Source organism: Poecile atricapillus, chromosome 1 (assembly GCF_030490865.1).
Source record: "Poecile atricapillus isolate bPoeAtr1 chromosome 1, bPoeAtr1.hap1, whole genome shotgun sequence".
Taxonomy (NCBI): Eukaryota; Metazoa; Chordata; class Aves; order Passeriformes; family Paridae; genus Poecile; species Poecile atricapillus.
In genome coordinates this window covers 96,945,330-96,961,802 of record NC_081249.1, presented here as the reverse complement: position 1 = coordinate 96,961,802, position 16,473 = coordinate 96,945,330, and positions in this window count along the sequence as shown.

Genomic DNA, 16,473 nt, shown 5'->3' with positions numbered 1-16,473 from the left:
GCCAAAGGGATATCCCACAACATGGAATTTTTGCTCAGTACATAAACTATGAAGAAAGCTGGATGAGGGGGGCACTGCTTGGGAACTGGCTGGGCATCAGTTGGCAGGGTAAGTAATTGCATTGGTAAGTAATTGCATTGTGCATAATTTGTTTTCTATATTCTAATTTTATTATTATCATCATCATCATCATCATCATCATCATCATCACTATAATCTCTTCTTTTTCTGTCCTATTAAATTATCTTTATCTCAATACAAGAATTTTATTTTTTTCCCCAGATTCTGTCCCCCATCCCACCAAGGCTGTATGGTGATTAACTCTCTGCTGGGTTAAACTAGGACAATTGCTTGTTGCTACAGAAGTACAGGAGAGATGATGCACACATGTCTAGGTAAAGCCTTAATGACTTTTATAAATATAAACAGATGCAGCAGCACAAGCGGTTTTTGTACTGCTCTTCTACAAGTAGCTCTTTCCCCTGCATTTAGAAAATTCCACCTTATGAACATAATAAATGTAATAAATTCACAAATGTCAGGGGTCCATTTAGTGAGCAGGAGACTGTTGCTCTGGTTTGTGGATCCCAGGTAAATTCACATTAACCATTCTGAAATTAAATAACACAGGACAAGATATTAGTTTAAATTCAAGCCAGAGTGAAATTCATATAAATTGTTCTGAAATTTTTGAGTGTTAGCTGAATGAAAAAAAATTCTCAAATTTTTTTCATGCTGGTGATTCTGGTTGTCAGATTTAGTGAGTGATTAGCAGTACAGAGTATAAAATAAGCAAGGTCAAGGCAAGCTACCTGATTAAGCCCTCAAACATTGCAGAGCCAGGATGTCACCAAACAGCCAGACTGGATGACCAGGCTGACTGAGAGGAAAATACCATTAATGTAAGGAAAAAAAAAATCAAAAGGCTTTCTCATCTGCTGCAGACTAAGTCTGCTTCTGGAGTGGTATTAATGGAATAGTAGAGAAGGAGACCTGAGCAATTTGGATGCTATTTGTGTAGCTGAATGGGAGACATCAAGCCTCTATGAACAAGATCCCTGGGCAGCTTGCAGATGGGAGAACTTTCACTTCACCCTCTACCTCCACAAGAAGGGGGGCTGAGCTATTCTTTTAGTACATAATAAAAGCAGAGACACTGACATGCCAAACACGTCCAAAGGCCTTAGCTGAGGTGATTACTGTAGCTAGCCTTTCACCCTTGCCTGTGCTTAAAGAGTCTCAGTGTGTGTAAGTTTAGTTATTAAACTGATAACTTGTAAAATGGTAGCTTATAAAAATTTGTACAACGTGGAAGATACTTTTTTATATATTCATTTCAATGGGATCTATTAAAACCAGAGGTCTTAGAAATCTTTTAAGTCTGTTTAAAGTCACATAAAACCTCCTACAAACGTATCACCTTTACCCCTCTAATACATAGATGGGAGTGCAAAAAATACAGCATCCAGATAGACTGATGTAGAAACAGCTGACTGGTAATTTCACACCTGGTTTCTTGACTTCTTTGTGCTGGGGGAAAAGGACAAAAAACAAAGAAAAAATTGTGACTATTTGATAAAGGATATGGAGTATATGGATATGGATATAGGAGATGGGGTTGGAGTTCACAAAGCACAAGTTCACAGATTTCTATTCTCTTTCAGTACAGGTAAAAACATTAACACGATATTGGGTGTCTGAAAGATTTTTCTCTAAGAGTGTACAGCCTGCACATACAATCAATATAAACTCAGGCTCACTACATATTTGAACCTGAGATGTACTTTGGTACTGGAACATAGCCAGCCAATTTAGGAGTATATATTACAGGAATTATGGAAAAAAAAAAAAAATAATGGGAAAGAGTTCATTTGTGGAGCAAATGCAATGTAGACAAACGAAAAACAAGCATCTTAATTTCTTCTTTCTATACCTGCAGGTGCTATACAGCATGCAGGGAATGCAGGGAGTCAAAATTCTGAAGGGAGGTAAGAAATAAATACAACCAAAATTGGTTGTTCTTCTGACCAAAAACACTCTTCTCACACCTGGAGAAACAGAAGTGGTCTCAAACTCCACAGAATTAAATCACAGGAGATCCATCATTCCATCTGAAACACAAAGCATTTGTTAGCACTATATAATTCCTATGAAATCTGAACAATATAATTCATCCTATATGGCCTCCTTCCCTGGGGATTTTTATTTCATTAAGGAAAAACAAAGCTCTTGTTTTTAAAAAAATACACTGTTCAGCACTTCCACTTGAAAAATGCCTTGATCTTAAAGAAAGCAGCCTCATCAGTTTAATGACTGTTTGTTGATTACTTTCCATTAAAATGGACAAAAAATATGGCTTTGTAAGAGGCAATTTAACCTTTCAGTTGAAATACACCTTCTTCCCACTCCCCCACCTTGGTCTCTCTATTCCATTCCCTTTTAGATATTTATTATTCACCTCCTTTCTGCTCTGATCTGAAAGATTTTACCAAGGCATAGTCTGATGAAAAACAAAGCCTGGTTTCATCCCAGGTGCATGAGGGGACTGTGACAAACAGTCCCATTGCCTCAGCTCTCTGTCTCATGGGTAATGCACAGTTATCAGAAAGGAAGACTGTCACAGCAGCTTAGAAACTGAAGAGGGGATATTAACATTGCATTTTGTGCCTCTGTTTCTCCTGTAGACCTGTTTCCCATAGGGAAAACACTTCCATCGGAGACAAGCAGCTCAGTACTGCTCTCTGCTGCGTGTTCCAGCTTTTGCAGCCACAGCTTTAAACTCGTTGAGCAGAGAAATCTATGAGGTGTAGGGGGAAAAAAACAAAAACAGAAGATGATCACTTCAAGTGATCTTCATTCTGTGGTTAAATTAATTCAAGCCCTCTTCCCATTCACTCCTTCTCCCACCCTTACGTGAGACTTGCTTTCTGAACTGTCTCCCCTTTGAATTCTAGAGAGGAAAAAATGTCTATTTTTCAAAATTTGGTGCTTGATCTCATACAATATTCAAACTACCTTGCATTCACCTTTTCAAAGAAGAATGCACACTATAAAGAGCACACCAGGTATTATTTGTCACTTCCACACATTAGTGCACTGTGGCTGTCTGCAAATAAGTCAAGCTGGTTTGTTTCTAATGCAAATGGAAACATGAGGAGGTGGTGGGAGGGGGATGGGGAGGGAGGGGAAGGGGCAGGGGCATTTACAGCTCCCTGAAAGAGCAGAGAACATTTGCGAGCAGTTTGAAAATACAGCTGGCTCAATCCTTCTTCTTAGCATGTTTTGGCCAAGAAGTCATGACCTGGGGCCATGAGCTGCTGTGGTCTAAGAAGACACAGAGAAGATGCATTCAGTCTTGCAGTAGGTCTGCCAAGGCAGCTGGGCAGCTGCCAGCACAGAGCAGGGGCACAAGAGCAGATAACAGCGACAGCACAGAACTCTCAGTCTCATCTTATCTACTGCTCTGGGGACAGCCACAGCAGGATGGGAAAAGCTGCTCAGCTCCACTTCAAAAGCTTCAACACAACCCATCTTGTCCAGAGCGGTGGTTAAGACAGCACATCGTGTACGGCCATAAAGGGCAGAAGAATGGAAGCTAGTGTCTAGCCTACTAATGGAGGTCTGTGGCTTTAGCTAGCACCAGCAGAAGACTTTGATCAAATACTCTGGCTACCACCGAAGCAGACAGTTCTGCTGTTAAAAGATTTACAGCTATTAACAGCACACAAGAGTACAATATGTTGGAAAGTGTTATTGAGTGAACATTTGAGAAGGGGTTTCAAAAATGAGATATATGCACATTTAGCCTAATATGCTTTAATAGCAAGTGTCAGAAAATGTCAAGAAGGTTACTGAATACTGCAGATCATCCTCTTCCTATAGACATAACCATGCTGAAGTGCTCATATCAATGGTTTCAGAGTTGCCTCAGCTGGAACGGGAAGGCAGACCTGATCACGCAGTGATTTGAACATCCTCTGCCTGATGTGCTTCCAAAGCAGCCTGACCTTGTTAGGCAGGGCACTGCAGGCAACTAAGACATCAGAGAAATTGCTGGCAGTAACAGGAGGCTAAAATCTTGGATAGGGAGGATCATCTTGAGGCAACTAGACTTAAGAGCTCTAGTTTCAGAGGAAGCTCTTTGACCTGTGTGAAATCCATGCCTGTGAAATGGGGATACCATCTTTTTATCTTTCTACTTAGAACACACAACCTCATTAAAGTGGGAACCACATAAGAACACACCAGTTAACTATGACTGGAATCACACAACGGTGCAACACTTATCACTACATATGGCATGTTTGCTGACATCAGTCTTTGCTGAGACTTCCAGACCACAGTAAAATATAAAGCTCAAGAAAGAGTAAACAGAGAAATGTTCCATCTCCAAATGACTGCACCGTGTTAAGGAAGGGAAAACCCAAAACCAGTACTACTGAGAGCCTCTGATGTCAAGGATTTAAAACTCAATTAATAACTCACAATACATACTGAATTTGTATCTCTATCATGCAAGGGTCATGCAACAATTTATGAACTAGGATGGACTGGATTTCTCAGGTAGAGTTTTGTTTTGCTCTGAGGCAGGCTTCAGCTCATGTGCCTGAGACCTTCCAGTTTTCTCTGGGGAGCAGGATTAGTCTCACTGATTTTGAATTCCATTTCCAGCTTTCTGGTTCTTGCTACATGTGGCTATGAGACATGTTTTCTAGAGGTTAATGCCTACAGCCTAGACCTTTCAATTCTTAATGCAACTTTCATTGCTTCAGTGCTTAGGGGATGAAGAGGACCTTGTTATTGTTTTAATTTTTCACCTAGTACCAACATATATTTCCACACTTATAACAAGAACAAAATAACAGCAAGAAAATTAAGACATGCTGCAAAACGACATCTGTTTGGATTTAATTTATAAATTCAAGTTTTAGCATCACTCTAAATGGAAATCTAAGTAATATGAGATAGTCATCAAACTTGGTTCTTATGTTATGTTATGTAGCAATAGCTAACCTACCAAAAAAAAGAGGCACTGTTCAGTATCTTATTGATGGTGTTCAGAGGCTGGTGTCCTGCCATCCATGCCAGAGCATGAAAAATGACTCCTCACCTTAGAATTCACAGCACTGAAATCCAGAGGAAGTTTAGTGTGACTCTACCAGGGTCAGGTTCTTAAATAAGTCAGATTTCTTATCAGGGCTTGCATGGGAGGAAAATGTGGCAGAAAATTTTATGCTATTGATTTTATTTGCAGCAGAAATACATGGACCTCTGGAAAAAGCAGTTTTGTGGAATCCAGATTGGTAACACTAGGCTGAAAGGAAGATTAGTCTGAAATAGCTTGGAGATCACCAGTTGCCCCATGGGAACGTTAATCTAGATGAAGCAGATATTCAGTGGCGGCACTAACAATGAAAATTATTAGAGAGAGTGATTCATTTCCTCTTTTTCCTTTTCAGTACCATCTGGCAGTGTGAATACTAGACCAGATGCAAAAAATGCAGTTTTGTTCAGCTTGACAAAAGCTGGCTAACATGAACTGCTTAGAGAAAGGTGCTTCATTGCTTCACAACCATTACTCACCTAGGCTGTTTTCCAAAGGCATATGTATAAAATAAAATGTTAGTTTACAAAGAAGTGATCTTTTTCCTATTTGGAATAAAAAGAAGGGGAAAAGGGGTTATTGCATGAGTGAGCCACTCCACACCCAACTTTCAGGGCTTGCTGCACCAGTTCTCTGGAAGTTCACAGGGAAGCAGTGACTTTCCCATTTAAGCAGCTACAAGCTTTCATTCATTCATTCATTCATTCATTCATTCATTCATTCATTCATTCATTCATTCATTCCTGTTTGAAGGCTGCTACAAAGAAAGGACTAGCCCTGGAGCCTTTCCTTGCTAGGAAGAAAGCAGGGAATATGCTTTTTCCCTCATTCAGTGTTCACAAGACTGATTTGAACTAGCTGCCTGCTCTCCACGCTAAGCAGTTAAATCTTAAGCCAGTAAACCTTTCAACTCTTGCCTTCTTGAGAAAGTCTCCACTTCCTACAATGCTCACCCTTAAATAATACCCAATATGACACACACCACCAGCCCAGAGAGGAAGAATATGCTTTGCCCTTGCCTAGTTTTCAGAAGAGAGGATGCTGCTTGCAGCAGCCCTGAAGCACTAAACCATCAGGAGGAACCCCAGAAAAATACAAACTGTTCTTCACACCTCTGTGTAGGTGTTAGATACACAAAGGAATTCATTAATGCTAGTTGAATACATGTTTTCTTTCAATTATTTCAACTGTCAGGATCTTTAGGGAGGTTTTAATAAAAGTTTCAAAGCATTTAGAAAAAATCACTAGATTTAATTTTCCACCATATCCAAACTGCAAAGGTCCTTAAAACACTTCTAAACTGCAAACAACTACAGCTTGGTTCTAACACAAAATACTCAGGATATTAAATGACATAGGTGTACTTACCTATTTCATCATTTACAAAGCAAAGCACTTAAAGCCCAAGCAGTGAATATTAAAAGCCATAATAAATTTTACATTGCCTACATAACAAACATCCATTATTCATATATTATTCACATTTACATAAAAGGAATGCATTTTTCATCGTTACAGGATAACCTTTACTCTGACCTGTGGATTTTCTCAATGTATTTGTTGAACTAGATTTAGTTTCTAAATATTTTATATTAAGTGTTACATGGGAAATACTACCATTCGTTAACTTTCTGAACTGACAATTTTAATTAGTTTTTCCAGAGGATAGCATTGAACATACAGTTTCATAAAGTGTATAACAGTGTTGATTTATGGGAAAATTATGCATCTCAATTTGCATTTGGGAATGATTAAAGTATTATTAATGTGTAGATATATCTTTTAAGTTTGTATTGGGATTACAGTTGAAGGTTAGTTATGAAAATAAGCCTTTAATCCTTCAGAAACCCTGATTCTGCATTTGAGCTATAAGTCAAATGCAAAGGGATCTTAATATTCCTTCCAATCTTCCACTGGATCAGATACCTGTATGGTCAAACACAAAGGCTGCTTTCTTCAGTCGTACAGTTGCTACTTTAAGCAGACCCTCGGCACATCATATGTGGATCAGGATTAACACTGATGCTACTAGATAAAATTTGTTTCTAACTTACTAAATTAGTAAGCCAGAAAAGTAGGATCAAAAGGGATTTCCTTGGTCATCTTTCTTCCTGCTTACAGCAGTGTAAAATGTTTGCATATTTATTACATCATGCAGAGGCTATAAAGATGATGATGTTAAGTATTCATCTATTTAATTCTCATTGCTTGTGTTGCCTAAATACTTCAACATACTAATATAATTTGGCTATTCCACTGCATTTAATACCAATTGGATGACATGAAAAACTTGCCCACAAATCAACGTTCGTCTTTTAATTACTTGCAATTCTTAATTGTGCTAATGAGTTAAAAAGAATCCACTAAGTTAAATATGCAAAATATTACAGCCACAGTACCCATCCCAATTCTTGGAAATGAACACACCAAAAAACTTAAATTCATCTGTAATTTTTAGTTTTAATCAAACTCCAGATCCAGACTCTGTTGAGACAGCTCATGATCCCCTAACATTCACCAGCCTTATTTCAAAACAGTGTTTAGAGCAGTAGCTCCTCTTAATGCAGTACTTTTAATAATGTGTGGTTTCTGGCAGTTTGTTTCTTTTCTGGCATTTTTTCATGTAGATCTGTCCATATTGAAGCCACAGCTCCCTTCTTTATTCTCATTTGTCTTTGTTTGCTGATGAGAATTCAGAATGTAAGACAGGAAGTTGAAAGGGAAATTAGGGAAAAAAATCAATTAAAGGGCAGCAAAAATGCTCTGAATGAAAGGTGTAAAAAGATGCAAGTCAATACAAGAGAAACCTATAAATTTCCTTATTGTGACTGTATTAGAAAACTATGGCTTCTGCTTGCTAAAAGCATGAAATCAGTCATTCTTTCCTTTATCAATATAGATTATGGTGACATGCCTTAGGTACGGTAAGAAGAGAGATCTAATTACCAACTGATGAGTCATGCTATACAATTTTAGTTGTAATCAGTCATGTTCTAAACAGAATTCAACTTGCATGCTGGTAATTATCTACTGTGGATGGAAAGATGTGATGATTTATTTTTCAAACTGGCAGTGCCATCTGATACATTACAAAAAAGCTACAAAAAGAACTATCTAACAAAATATTTACACAGCATGAAAAATATCTACATTTCTACAGGTATCACAACCCAAGATTTCAGTCCTGAATGTTAGTGGTCATCTCAGAGTCCACCATTTCCTACATGAGCCCACAACACCTTTTCCCAGTATGTCCCTTCACATTTTATAATGAATTTAATTTGTAATTTTATTGCCCAGTCTTGCAAAATCCTTCATCTGTTCTTCAGTTTACCCTTGTCCTGACAAAATTTTGTATCCTCACCACCACTCATCTCCTTTTCTGTCTTCTGAGAAAACCATGACTGCCACAATGTGAAACAGTCATGCAAAACTGACTTTTTTCTGCTGATTGTTATTCCCATCTTTAACTGATTATTTATCCATGATAATTTATCTTGTCCATTTCCAGTTGGGTTTTCTTACAAGCCTTTGTCAAAAGCTCCTTAAAATTTAAGTGGGCCTTGCTAATAAATTCATTCTTATGCATGTTTGTAGTCCCTTCAAAGGAGGCCAAGAGGCTTATAAAGCTGAACTTTAAGGCAGCCATGATGACTCTTCTCAAGTAGGTCATGTATTTACATGTTTACATTCTTCATTTATAGTTGTTACTAATTAGCCTGTGAAAATGATCAAGCTTAGAGGCCCCCTACACTCCTGTAAAGACTGGTAATATTTTTCAGTCTTCTGGTACCAAAGAAATTTAAGTCTTCCCAGTAGTGTTACTAATTCCACTAATTCACCTGCAGTCACCTTGCGTTGCAAATAACAGCTGATTCTAGTTTTCTGTTTGTTACTGATCACTTGGTGTATTTTTCCCTTACCTTCTCCTATGACTGCTTCAACCTTCATTCAGTCCTTTGATGATTGTTCCCCTGAACCCCCCATATAAGGTTCTGACACTTGATTCGAGCTTGGGCTCTATGAAGTCATCAAAGGAAAAGTGTTCCAAAGAAAACAGGCCACTATTGAGAGATAGTCTGTGGGTAAATCATGCAGCTGATATGGCCACCTCATTTGTTTGCTGTACATTTGTGCTACCTCTGATTAATACTGAGTGCCATTTATCACCCAAACCTACCAGCAGACAGAGGGGGAACGGCCCCAAACACCTCGAGTCCTCTACATAATGCAACATTTGTTTAAAAACCTTACTGGTGAACTTAGGGTTTCTGGATTTTGTTGGGTGACACACTGGAGCCCTTATGGAGCAAAGCAGTTTTACCAGGAAAACTCAGCCACGAGTCAAAAGAAATTCACCTGCAAGGCAGCCTGGAAAGGAACAGACTGGAGACAAGAGGCTTTGTCAACCCAATCACAGCTCTGAAGAGAAACATAAACATATGCTTCAGACATCCCTATTAGGCTGAATCCTGCAAAATGGGGATGTTGGTCTCCTTCAGAGCCCATAAAGAGAGTATGTTTGGCTCAGTGCCTAACTTCTACATGATTTTTATTAGGAGAGATAGATTCTAACTTCTGTGATTCAGATTCTCCTTCATAAAACATGGGGATCAGAGTCCTGCCCTGTACCTCAGGGGGAAAAACACATTAAATATTTCAAAATGCTCCAATATAGCTCCTGGAATGGAGCTCTCAAAATTAATGCCTTACAGGGAACTCAGAGAATTCAGAGCAATTAGTTTTGTTAATTGCTGTATTTTGTAATTTTGTGCACATTTCAGGAAGTTTCTTGTTCAGCTCTGTTAAAGACTGTTTTAAGTTATCTAAGCCAGCTTAGACAAGGACCCTGCTCTCAAATCTGGTCTGAAAAATGTTATGAAAATTATAGTGTTTGGGTATTTTGGCATTTTATACCAATTTTACACTAGATGATCATAAAGAGAATGTGTGTGACAAAATGAAATGTAATGACAATTTTTTGAATATTGGAGAAGTTTAAGTTTTAGTTGGAGAATCAGGCTGATTTTTATTTTATCATATAAATTTGATCTTCTATAATAAATATAAAGTTATTATAGAGTTTATAAAATAGGTATTATTATTTACTTAATGGCCCATAAAAACTTCCACAGAGAATTTATATTTCACAGATCATTGACTTGATAGATTGTGACAGCTCTTCTGAAGATGTTCTGGTCTACTGGGTCATTACAGATAGCATGAACAGACAGTAAATCTGTGTCCTAAATATCCCAGTAACATTTTGCTCAAGCCATTTAAGTGAATGGGATCAAATCTGTTCAACACATTTATTTTATTTTTAAAAGGAAAACCAGCATGAGGCACATTGCAGACTATTTGCTAGCAAGCGCTTGAAAACGACATGTTGCAAATTATACAAATGTGTTTTTATGTATGCACTGTTGAAACAAGCAGACATGTCACAGAAGATAAAGGAAGAAATAGGCTTGTCTCAGGAAACTTACACTTTAAACCCTCATATCCCAAAGATATTCCCTGTTGGTTTTGTACACAGCAGTGAATAATCTCTCTGGATTTTGATTATTACAAGATATCTAGTCCCCGCCCTGAGGACTACATGTAACCTTCCTCCCATGAATTGCCCATTGCTTTCACAGAAATTGTTTCCACAGGCACCTACTTCTTCTTGAATGATTTCAGACTAATTCTGGGAGGCAGAGGAATCCTTCAGCAAATGAAAAGGGAAACATTGAGCAGAAAGGCTGTCTTAATCTGTAATCAGGAAGCATCACTTCCAGACAAAGTGTAAAATTTAATGATCTTATAGAGTCTAAAATAAAGATGAGCATTACTGATGCCCTCTTTGGATCCAGAAATTGGCTGAAAAAACCTTTTTATTTTTCCTTTTGAACATCATGATAAGATAAACAATTCTTCCAGCTGCTATCCCATCTTGTCAAAAGTGGACAATCTAAACTAGAAGTTGTTTGCTAAAGCAAGACATAATGAAAACAGTGAGATCTTGAATCGTAATGCCAAGAATGGCACCCCTCAGCCACTGATTTAAATTCCAAAACCTCAATTACTACTTCCAGATCTGACCTACAACAAAAAACCACAACAGAAGCATGCAAAGAAAGCACCAGAGAGAAAGATATGGAGGAGAGAATATATTAAAAAAATGGTCAGTAAACAATAGCAGGCAAAAAAGAGGACAACATTTTGACTTGACTAGGCTTAGATTCAGGAGAGCAGAGATTTAGCACTTGGCCTAGGGTTGCTACTGATTTCCTTAGAACAGCTCTTCAGCAGACACTCCTGAAGAGTAAATTAGTTTAGAGGCATCCAACCAACCTGTTCCTACCAAAGTTTAAAAAGAGGGTGATTCTATACCAGCTGCTGCTTGGGAGTAGAAAAAGACTAGGGGAACAGAAACACTATTAATAACAAAAATAGCAACAGAGAGGTGTGGAAATTGTAGGCTGATTTATACTGAACAGCACAGAAATATAAAGGTCAACTCTTTAGCAGTAGAGGAAAGCATCTCCTCTTTCAAAAAATACTTGCTGTCTGTTGCTGTGTCTTGTAATGAAGCCCTATCATGTTTATGTTGGCAAGTTACCAGCTAATTTAAAATTAGCTCAGATTAAATTAACCAGCAAACATCTGATGGAACAGGCTGATGTACCTGTGATTCACATCTGGACATTTGGCAGAAACATCCATCTGGCAAGCAACCATACTTTTATACAAAATATGGCGCTATGGACAGCACTCTTCCTTCCCTATCTGCATTTTAAAGAGCAGAGCTGACCACCAGCCATCTCCATGCAGGCAATACATGCCAGCAGTGCAGCAGCTTCCCAAGACCTAAGCAAGCAGAAGTGCTTCCTAGAACCCCACAAGAGGCAGTGACATCTTGAGAAATATGACTTCCTCCCTACCTTTTTTTCCCCTGTTTCTCACTGCTGAACCCTCTGAGAGCTGCATGCTGTGTGGGCTGACATTAGCCACATTGCCCTTGGCCTTCTGGCTGATGCAAGGTCTGTCTTCAGCTGCTGGCTTCTGCAGAGTTCCCACTCTGGTATAAAGCATTTCACACTGAGGCACCACAGCGTTATCTTTTGGAAGAGGAAAAGGGTGTACCAATTTCAACTTCATTTGAACTTACTGCTGAGAGGCTGGTGCAGTTTTGTGTAGAATAATTCTATTTTGTACCTAACAAAGCAAACATCATGCTTCTACTAATCAGTACTGTGGCTCACTGAGCTCTATCACATGCATGAAAAACAGTATTAAACAGTTCCTACTCTTACTCTAATTTTGGTACTGTTGACCATATGCTTTGAAACCATATCACATTTTATTTGGGACAATGTATTTACAGACAGGACCTAGGTAAGGAGGTAGAAAAAGCAGAAGAAACAAGATCTTGGCGCTATTACCAACTTAAGGATACCAGATTTGAGCCTTTCTTCTCTTTGAAAATTGTGAAATAAGAATGCACCAAGCTTTCATATTAGAGGTGGAGAGAGACAGAGTAGAAAGTACTTTCTCTGTGTTCTTTTAGACAGGATAATAGATAACAGCCTGAGGTGTTAGAAAGGCTGATCAGCTAATTTTCTCCATACTCCACCAAAATCATTGTCTTCTACACTTGCATGCAATTGTGCATGCAAGACATGCATTGTCTTCTACACTTTTGGCCGAGATCCATGACTGCTGCTTATTTTCCTGGGCAACTGAGCTGGCTTTTACAGTGCCTGGCCTGTCAGTGCTCACTTTGGGCAGCACATGGGATTTGGCAAAAAAAAACTGAGGAGCCCCATCACAGCCACTTGGGACAATATGATAAAGGAGAGGTGACCCATTTACAGAAATTGATTCGTGCAACAGTTTTTGTCCTTGTTTTTATCTAAGAATGCTTCGTGGCTGAATTTCATGTTTCTGAAAGGTGATTACTGTTCAGAATTTATTGTATATAAAAGGAGCTGCATCGTTTGTAGGTTGCTAACATCATGATTATCTTGAAAGAATGCTCTTCAGTAATAATGATTGCTCGTATTTGCTATGGATTGGACACCTGAAATCTAATAAATACCAAAAGGTAAAAGTCTTCCAGTGGCTCTGCATAGGTGAGTGGGACATTGGGCAACAGGCAGATCTACAGAATTCTAGAAAAATTCCCAATATGGGCAGTGCTATTCTTTACTAAATTCTGGACTCTGTACTGGAGGATTAACACAAAGATTCAATCCATTAACACATGTTATGGGTTTTACTCTTTGTAAATAGAAAAATAAAACTTAATTTTATTATAGCATCCACAAATAAATGTCTCATGTGCTGTGACACATTTGTGACACGGACATTTGTTGGTGTGAAGGATGATCTATCCAGATCCTGGTCTGATGTTACTGTGGTTAATCTGCAGCTGGGATTTCCCCACAGTCTCAGATGTGGAGCACATTTCTTTACACTCTCTTGGTTACTTTTTTAGGGACAGTTTTCAAACCTGACATTTTTTGAGCAACAAGGTTCTGGACACGTTATCAACACGTATCCCCCTTGTGTCTATAACTTTTTCAATCTTTTTTTCTTTGATTCTGCTGTATTTCTTCTCACATGTGGACTTCTCAGTCTCTTTTGGGCTGAGCTCTTTCGGAATATTCTCTCACGGGGAGTTCTGTTTATCTCAGTTCTCTGGGCTAGGAAGAGAACCCCAAACCTTGTTAGGATCATGTTTCTAATGTTTATTAGGATGTTATCACAAAACTTGGCAGACTTTTCCAGACTTTTGTTCAAGCTCAATTCATCCTGTCTTTTTTGGGTCGCTTTGGCTTTGAAGGCACAAAATGACCCCAAACTACTTGGTTCTTTTATCTTGATCCTTATTCTTATCTAATTAACAATAGGCATGTATATAATTTTTTTTAATGACCCAATGACCTATCACCTGCGTGCTTCATTGCAGCATTTTTTATCCAATCACTTACTACTACTCAAAAAACTCTAGAGGAAGAAAATGTAGAAGAAAGAAGAGGAAAAAGAGACAATACCTTAAATCTTCCATCATGTCTTCTGTTCTTCAAATTAGTTTAAACTCTAAACTTTAACTTTTTCACCCAGTGACTTAAGAAAACTTTTTAATTTATGCACTCACACTTTTAGCTTTTCTATCTAACTTTAACAGTTGCTTTCATGTAACACCATGAAAACATGCTCATAAATTTCATGATATATATATGATATATTATAATATATATAATAATATATATTAATATTATATTAATATAATATTACTAATAATTAATAGTAGTTATTAATATTATTATTAGGAGGTAAATACCTCCTAAATTAACTGTAGGAAAAGCAAAAGAGGAGTTTCACAGCCCCACAACAAATAAGAAGCCTAGAAACTACTGAAGAATATACTTTTTCATTTTATTTAATAAAGATTGTCCCTGTCAAGATTCCTGATACCCATTTTGAGGCTTTCTTTCCTAGGGAAAAACCTGTTACAGCTTTTATATGACAGGAAGATAAATATTTGTTAGGCATGTAGTTAAGTCGCTTAAATTCATTACTTCAGCCTCCCCTAAAATTTTTTAAGCAATGATCCTCCTTTTTCCTGCAAGTTTTGATCTAGGATTTTTTTTTAACAAACATCTGTTCCCTCCTGATTAGAAAAAGTGACTTAATGTTTGATTAACAAAAAAAATTTCACAGTTTTCCATATAGGTAAACTCTTTGCTCACTGCCTGAACATGTGTAACTTCTAAAAGTTTTTCAGAATGAGAAGTAAATAAATTTCATATCTAAAAAATAACCTTGTTTTGTCTTGCTCTGTGTTAATGTTTCAGAAGGAATATTTCAGACAATTATCACATATTTAGCAATTACATATTATTTTTGTGAATGTTTGAATTTTTTTTTAATTTGCCCTAAACATTTCATCTTTGCACAGATTTTACACTGAAAGACTGTAGAAAACAAAGAAAAAAGAATTAAATAGGAGATGATAGGATAAAAAAAAAATAAAAAAAATGTAGGACTACTTGGTACAGGTTATAGCTGTCAAAAACTGCTTTCCTTTTTGAAAACTGCTTCCAAAGTTTGTACATGCACATGGATTAATTTCATAGCTGTTACTTTGCCAGAAAAGCACCTAAAGGAGGAAAGCTCTGTGGCAGAGATGGAATGCCATGCAAAAAGGTGCTGGGGAAGCACTGGCACGAAAGAGAGCACTGCATATGAAAACAAATAGTCAGGTTATGCATGATTAGAAAGATTACATTCTGGATCAGGCACTAGGCTGGGATCAGGAGATCTTGGTTGGGTTTCCAGTTTTGCATTAGTCCTTGTCTGACCTTGAGCCTGGGAGTCTGTCAGTTCAATCCAGCCATTCTATCAGAGAGTGATGGTGCAATGCTATTTAGTCTCTTTTGACTGCAGGCTTTCTGAGGCAGGAGCTGTCTCCTACTGCGTGGTAGGACAATGGCTTTAGTGCACTTGGGCTTCTCATCTGGGGTTTTTAAGCTCTAGTTATGAGGATAAAGCTGATTTAGGAGATATGGGTTTTTTTATTCCAGCTGTCAGTTGTTCTTGACTAGTTCAGATCAGTCTTTGGGGTTTTGCTTATCTGTTAATTTAATGCAGTATGCTTAGAAATCTGGGGAATATCTACCTGAAATAACCTACCCAAAAGGATTCTGTAGTCAGGTGGGTGTTGTTCCCTGGGAAAAGAGATAAAAGCTGATAGAACAAGAAGAAATTGCCTCAAGTTGTGCCAGGAGAGGTTTATACTGTGTCCCAGAAAATATTATGTCATCAAAAGCAATGTCAAGAATAGGAGCAGGCTGCCCAAGGAGAGTGGCTGAGTCACCATCACTGGAGGTATTTAAAGGAGGTGTAGATATGGCACTTATGTACACAGTATGAGGTTAATGGCTGGACTCAAGGATCTTTTCCAACCTTAGGGATTCTGTGATTACATGATTCTCTATTTATTTTTCTTTAGGCCAGTTTGAACTCTGGTTTGTCCTTGTGTCAATTCAATGACCCTCCAAAAGTATCTGAAGTCCATCCTGAGACTGCACCTCAGAAAAACAGCATGTTTACTACAACTTTTTGGATGACAAAAGAGTTAAATGAACGTTGTTCTGCTTGCTGGACTTAAAACTGTGATGGTCAGTATCCATTTCAGTTGGTTACAGATCACTTCCACTTCTTGTGAGCTGCTGTGGAAGAGATTATCCTCCCTCACAGGGAAGGCTGTGGGACTGGGGGGAAGACCACAGCTAAGAGGAATGCTTGATGCTCACACAGTCCAGTGCAGCCTTCTGCAAGAGGGAAAAGGTTCCTGAAACAGAAGGCAGATGGTG